Source organism: Bison bison, unplaced genomic scaffold, assembly GCF_000754665.1.
Source record: "Bison bison bison isolate TAMUID 2011002044 unplaced genomic scaffold, Bison_UMD1.0 scf7180017864139, whole genome shotgun sequence".
Lineage (NCBI taxonomy): Eukaryota > Metazoa > Chordata > Mammalia > Artiodactyla > Bovidae > Bison > Bison bison.
The window spans coordinates 6244998-6252452 of record NW_011494711.1 but is presented as its reverse complement, the minus strand read 5'-3'; the positions used below and the strand labels follow the sequence as shown (position 1 = coordinate 6252452).

The following is a 7455-nucleotide window of genomic DNA, read 5'->3' as shown; positions in this document are numbered from 1 at the left end:
GTCCCCCTCCCCTGCGCCGCCCTCCGGCGCTGCCCGCTGCCGAGGTCGTGGGGACCACCTAGCCGCCGAGGGGGCGCACCTGCCCCCTGCCCGCGGGGCTTTCTGCCTGCAGGCCAGGCCTCTGACCCCGTCTCCTTTGCTTTGCTTCATTTAGGAAATTGAAACTTAAAATGGTTTGTGTTTCCCCACTGTTTCTGTAGTGTCTCTGGAGAAAGTTCTTAGGAAAACAGATTCCTTAGGGAGATTTAGTCTCTTGGCAGGCGCAGGGTTTGGCAGTCGTACCTGATTTTTCAGAACATACAGGGATTTTATTTAAAGAGACATCCAAAACAGAATGTGGTGTTCCCCTATCTATGCGGCATACATAAGGTAAAAAACAACAAGAAGCAATCGTGTCTGCATCTCCACCTCCTTTTTTCCTGCCTTTGCCTCATTTCCTTGTTTTTGCTGCCAGGCATGCGTAAGGGAAGCTTTGCCTCTATCAGTCCTGGCACCACAGTGAATATGTTAGGGAAATAGGTGGTGAACAGGTGGAGGTGATTTGTACTGTTTTTTTCATTTGCTGCCATAATAAATTACCATGGACTCAGTAAAACCTTAAAAGCTACAGATTTATCTTAAAATTATGTATGGGGGATTTCCCTGGCTGTCCAGTGGTTAGACTTTGTGTTTCCATTCCAGAGGTCGTGGGTTTGATCTCTGGTCGAGGAGCTAAGGTCCTACATGCCCTGCAACCTGGCCAAATTACCACCAAAAAAAAAAAAAAAAAATCAGTATAAGTCTGGGTGGGCGTCGCTAGGTTAAAATCAAGGTGTCAGCTGCTCTGCCTGCCTTTCTGGAGACTAGTGGTGTGAACCTGTTTTCTCGTCTTTTCTGCTTCTATAGATTGCTCATCTCCTTTGGCTCAGTGGTGCCCTTTCTCCATCTTCAAAACCAACAGCATTGCATCTCTCTGACTATTTTTCCCTTGTCACGTCTCACTCTGATTCTGCTCTTCTGCCTTCCTCTTTGACTTTGAAGAAGGACCCCGGTGATTACATTTTTCCCCACCAATAATCCAGGAAGAGCTTTATATTATAAAGTCAGCTGTAAATTAGCAACCTTAATTCAGTCTATAACCTTAGTTCCCCTTTGCAGCATAACCCAACATTTTCACAGACTATGGGGGCTAGGATGTGGACCTCTTTAAAAGGGCCATTATTTTGCCTACCTTTGAGTGCATAAAAGGAAAGCTATTACTATACATCCCATTCGTCAAGGAGGGAAAGTATCCAGATACTAGATATGCTGTAACAAGTTCTGGGAATATGATGTAGTAGACCATTTATATGAGTTAAATGTATTATGGAGAGCTTTTATTACAAGCATTTAAGAATAGACTTAAAAAAGCAGTTAAAGAACGTTGCAGTTTCTGCTTTCTGGAAATGTAATGAGAACATTGCATAGAACACTGCATGCCCCAGGTGTCCGGGGCTGAGCAAATACCTGAGTCAAGATACCAGGCAGTCCTATAAACATTAAGTGTTTTCAGTATGTGAACTCGCTCTCTGAATGGATACAAGGAAGAGGGAATGTAGTCCCTGGCCTCAAGGTCATGACCATCTTGCCATGGAAAATGACACAAGTACACAAATAAAGCTCCCCAAAAGAGGTGATGGGGGAGAAGTAACATCATCTGGGGGAATCAGAAACGACTTCAAGAACTTGGGTGGGGAGGGGGGGATTTGGGATGGACATTGAAGAACAGTAGGATTTCTTTAAGTGGAAATTAAGGTTGGCAGGGGAGGGAGGATGTGACATTGAGGGACATGAGGGAGAAGAGAAACCCTTAGATTGTTCAGTATGGTTAAGGAACCTGGTCCAGGAGTTGTCTAAATAAGACTCAGTTCAGTTCAGTTCAGTCGCTCTGTCATGTCTGACTCTTTGCGACCCCATGAACTGCAGCACGCCAGGCCTCCCTGTCCATCACCAACTCCGGGGTTCACTCAAATTCACGTCCATTGAGCCGGTGGTGCCATCCAGCCATCTCATCCTCCGTCGTCCCCTTCTCCTGCCCCCAGTCCCTCCCAGCATCAGAGTCTTTTCCAATGAATCAACTCTTCGCATGAGGTGGCCAAAGTAGGACTGCTACTGCTAAGTCGCTTTAGTCGTGTCCGACTCTGTGCGACCCCATAGACGGCAGCCCAGTAGGCTCCTCTGTCCCTGGGATTCTCCAGGCAAGAATACTGGAGTGGGTTGCCATTTCCTTCTCCAATGCATGAAAGACTAGTTGGGGTTAAATTGTGTAAGATCTGGGATGAATAGGGTTGTAAAGACTCTGCAGTTGTTGATGCAATAACAACTACTAATATGTATCTTAAAATTTTTTTTTTGAACCCTTTCAAACTTACAGAAAAGTTACAAGTAACAACTTTTCTTTTTCTTGAGTTATTTGAGTGTAGGTATCATGACCCATTAACCTGGAAGTCTTGAGTATTTATTTCCTGTAAGAAAAAAAAAAAAAAAAGAAAAGGTGTTCTTTACATAACTACAATACAGCAATCAAGATCAGAAAATTAATATAGATACATTAATGCCATCTAATCCTTCAATCTAGTTTGAATTTTGCCAGTTGTCCCTGTTACATAGTGTATAGCAAACAGAGTTAAGAATTATGCCTGGTGTTTAGTTACGATGTATCTTTAGCCTCCTGTCTGGGACAGTTTCTCAGTCTTTACTTGGCTTTCATGTGCTTAACACTTTTGAAGAGAACAGGTCAGTGTGTTTCCTGTTTCCTCATTCTTAGATTCAGCTGATGCATCTTTGGCAGGAATATCACAGAAGTCTTGCTGTGTTCTTGGTGGGCCTATCATATGTCAGATAATTTGGATGTATCTCATTATTTACTTTGACTACTTCATTATAGTGGCGTCTGCCTGGCTTCTTCACTAAAATTTACTCTGTTCCCCTTTGAAATTAATAAGTGTTTTTTTTGGGAAGTATTTCTTTTGTTATTGTTTTGCTTTAAGAAGCTTTCTTCATAGTGACGCCCAAACTGAAAACAACCAAATACCCACCACCAGGAGAATGGATAAACCAAGTGTGAACTATCCATCCAAGGAATACTACACAGCAATAAAAAGGGATAAGCTACTAATACATGCAATAACATGAACAAATCCCCAAAACATGTTGAGTTTAAAACTTTAGCACATATAAAAGGATACATGCTAAATTATTCTACTTATGTGAAGTTCAAGAACAGGTTGCTTAGTGTAAGGAAACTTTAACACAATTTAAAGATATCATTTCTTGAGTACAAACTATGTTCCTAGCATTCTTTTGGTACTGTTCCAGTATTGTTCTGGATGAAGTAGGGCATACTTTTGAGAACAAAACAAAAATCACTGCCCTTGTGGTGCTTATATTCTTGAAAATCAGCTTGATATGTTCAGTGCAAAAGGGCATGCTGATAGTTACCCCTACTGAAGTTGTTGATCTCCTGCAGAGCTAGTGAGTGCCAGAACTGGTGAGTACTCAAAACACCTAAGTGATTGAGATTGCACTTGAATTTGGTTAGCAGTACTTGTGGGCAAGTATTTTAAGCTACTTAAATGGTCCTTTTTTCATGAAAATATCAATCTATCTATCTGTTTTAGTACTAAGTGGATTTAATTATTACTGTCATTTATCTCTATGCTTAATCAATTTACCCAAATTTTTCCAGTAAGAACCCCCTCAAGCTGGACTCCGTTCTTGTGACATATTCTCATCATTCTTTGAGCACTTTTTGCTTTCTGGCATCATAAGATGCTTGTCTTATACCTTTCCTGTCCCAGTTCTAGAAACGGCCATTTCTCTGAATAGCCTTGGTTCCTGGTAGCTGAGAATGGTATTAGAAACCAAATTCTGGATGCTAAATGTGCTCATTGCTATTGTCTTTGTTTCCAGGCCCTTTTAGCAGACAGAACTGGGAAATATCACATGTATGCACACTTATACCTATATTTAAATTTCTGTACTTTCCTATCAATCCATCAGAAATCATGAGGTTATACTGATATCTCCAGTTCCATTTCATAGCATTAATTCTATTTTTCTCCCTTTCCATATTTACAGTCACCTTCTCTGACAATGAAGAACCTGGCTCCTATTGTCCTCCACATTTTTACTTACTTGATAAATCATGTTTATGTACCTTTGGCCACTGGGAGCCTCCGTGCTCATCTTGTGTATTCCTGCCATTTTGAGGGCTCCTTTTTGCTCAAAGGAGATCCTTTCATTGGAAAATAGATTAGAAGCCAATATCTAGGTGCTTCATGACTGCTGATGCTTCTTTTTTCTTTTTCTGGTGTTACTGAAAAATAATTGACATACACCACTGTACAAGTTTATAGCATGATGGCTTGACTCACACATATTATGAAATGATTACCATATTAGGTTCCGCTAACATCCATCTTGTAATATAGATACAATAAAAAAAAAGACAGAAAAAAATTTCTCCTTGTGATAAGAACTCAGGATTTACTCTCTTAACAATTTCCTTATGTATCATAGCAGTGTTAGCTACAGTCATCATGATGTACATTACATACCTACTACTTATTTATCTTATAACTGGAAGTTTGTAGCTTTTGACCACTTTCCTCCAAATCACCCTCCATACCACCCTCTACCTCTGGTAAGCACAAATCTGGTCTTTTTCTTCTATGAGTTTTATTTGGTTTCAGTTTTTGGTTTTTTTTTTAGACTCTATATATGAGATCATACAATATTTGTCTTTTTCTGTCTGACTTAACATCATGCCTTCAAGGTCCATCCATGTTGTTGCAAATGGTAGAATTTCCTCATTTTTTTATGGCTGAATAATATCACAATGTATATAATCACTATATATATATATATATACACAGACACACATACACACAACACTTTGTTTATTCATTCATCCACTGATGGACACGTAGGTTGTTTCCATGTCTTGGCTATTATAAATAATGCTGCAATGAACGGGGGATACAGAAGTCTTTTCAAGTTAGGATTTTCTTTTCCTTTGGATATATTTCCAGAAGTGAAGTTGTGAAGTTACAGGACCATATTAAACTAAACAGCTTCTGTGCAGTAAAAGAAACCATAAACAATGTAAAAAGACAGCCTATGGAATGGGAAAAAATATTTCCAAACCATGTATCTGATGTATGTATATGTACAGTGCTTTCATGTCAGACTCTTGGCCACCCTTTTGACTGTAGCCCGCCAGGCTCCTCCGTGCATGGAATTTTCCAGGCAGGAAAATCCAGTCCATTGGAGTGGGCTGCCATTTCCTTCTCCAAGGGATTGTTTTGATCAGGGATCAAAACTGTGCCTCCTGCATCTCCTGCATTGCAGGTGGATTCTTTACCTGCTGAGCCACAGGGGAAGCTACAGTATATCTGATAAGGGGTTAATATCCAAAATATATAAAGAACTCATGAAACTCAATACCAAAATATAAAATAACTCAATTAAAAACTGGGCAAAAGGACTTAAAAAGACATTTCTCCAAAGAAGGTATATGATAGATCTATAGGAACATGAAAAGATGCTCAACATTACTAATCACTAGTGCAAGGTAAATTGAAATCCCAGTGAGATAACACCTTACATCTATTGGAATGGCCATCATCAAGAAGACAAGAGTTAACAAATGCTGTGAGGATGTGGAGAAAAGGGAACCCTTGTGCACTCCTGATGTGAATGTGTAAATTGGTGCATTCACTATGGGAAATAGTTATGGAAAATCCTCAAAAAATTGAAAGTAGAATTACCATATGACCCATTTTTTGGATACTGCTTGGGTTCACACTGAGTAAACTAAGCCATAATTAATTTTTTGCTAATCTTCTATTGTATTTTTAAAGAGGAATACCTGTCTTTTCTGTTTGTTCTATAGGAATAGTGAGAATTTAGTCAGTTGAAATCTTGGAAGATTGTGTTGATAGACACATTATTAATATGCTTCTAAAACAGTAAAAATAGTTGTGATATTCCTTGTGTCATGTTTGATCTGGGACTTCCTCATTTAGGTAAATTCATATGCAGGCAAGACTTTTTACTCTTTTGATGTCAGTCTGATAAAGCCTATGAGCTTTTCTCAAAAAGTATTTTAAGCAGTCTAAAAGAAAATACAGAGAATTATATAGGAAACCAATTATATTGAAATATGATTATCAGTGTTATTTAAAAAGCAAATTTTTAATTTAGTAATGTATACCAGTATACTGATACCTTCCCAGGTGGCGCTAGTGGTAAAGAACCTGCCTGCCAATGCAGGAGACCCAAGAGGCTGGGGTTCGATCCTTAGGTCAGGAAGATCTCCTGGAGAAGGGCATGGAAACCCACTCCAGTATTCTTGCCTGAGAATCCCATGGATAGAGGAGCCTGGTGGGCTACAGTCCATGGGGTCGCAGAGTCGGACACTGAGCGACCAACACTTTACTTCACTTTCTACTTTACCGGTATACTACAGTTGATTATAAGACTATTATTATGATCTTCGCTGGGTCTTCGTTGCTGTGAGGGCTTTTCTCTGGGTGTGGTGAGGGAGGGCTACTCTAGTTGCAGGGCTTGGGCTTCTCATTGTGCTGGGTTCTCTTGCTGCAGAGCATGGACTCTAGGGCACAAGGGCTTCAGTAATTGAGGCACATGCCCTGGTGACTTTTGTCATGGGTGCTGCAAATACCATGTGACCTGTTGCCTATATTCATATTTGAAGAGAATGCCATTTCAATCAGAGATTTTTAGCAATAAATATGAATTTTTTTTTTCATGTTCAAGTGTATCAACTCCGGGGAAGTTTTATGAAAACCTCTGTTATCATAGAGGAAAGGTGTTTGGAGATATTTTCACTCTGTTACATTCTTGGAGTATAATAAGGAGAATTAAATATTTAAGTTAAAGCCTTTGGAAAAAGTCTAGAGGACTGAAATAATAGTCTTTTAAAATGGAGCGTCATATCATGATTGAGATGAGAACTACAAAGGAATGTTAATACCTATTGTTTTATTATGGTATTGAAATGCAAAGGATTTTTAGAACCTTTTAAATATTTATAGATGTGAAAGTTATTTGAAATACAGAATTTGTTTGAATATAATTCACATGATAATAAAGACTTTGGTGGTAGGGGAAAAGATATAGCAAAGAAGAGATGTTTTATCCATAAAAGGGTAAAAGATATTTGTTCTTCTTGACTTTGTGTGTATGTACCATTTTTGAAGTATTTATTTATTTTAATTGAAGGCTAATTACTTTACGAGATTGTGGTGGTTTTTGCCATACATTCACATGAATCAACATGTGTTCCCCATCCTGAACCCCCTCCCACCTCCCTCCCCATCCCATCCCTCAGGGTCATCTCAGTGCACCAGCCCTGAGCACCCTGTCTCATGCATCAAACCTGGACTGGTGATCTGTTTCACATATGATAATATA

At 39.3% G+C, this 7455-nt stretch overlaps 1 protein-coding gene across 4 annotated transcripts in view; it reads left to right on the top strand.

The window, feature by feature from the left end:
- Positions 1–7455, top strand: part of NMI (N-myc (and STAT) interactor) — a 25284-nt gene that overhangs the window by 773 nt on the left and 17056 nt on the right. For 2 of the 4 annotated variants that reach the window (XM_010839969.1, XM_010839966.1), the window contains one exon: positions 259–264. The exons of the other annotated variants lie outside the window; for them this stretch is intronic. The gene's annotated coding sequence lies outside the window, so the exon portion shown is untranslated. The remainder of the gene's footprint in view (positions 1–258; positions 265–7455) is intronic. 4 annotated transcript variants of the gene reach the window in all.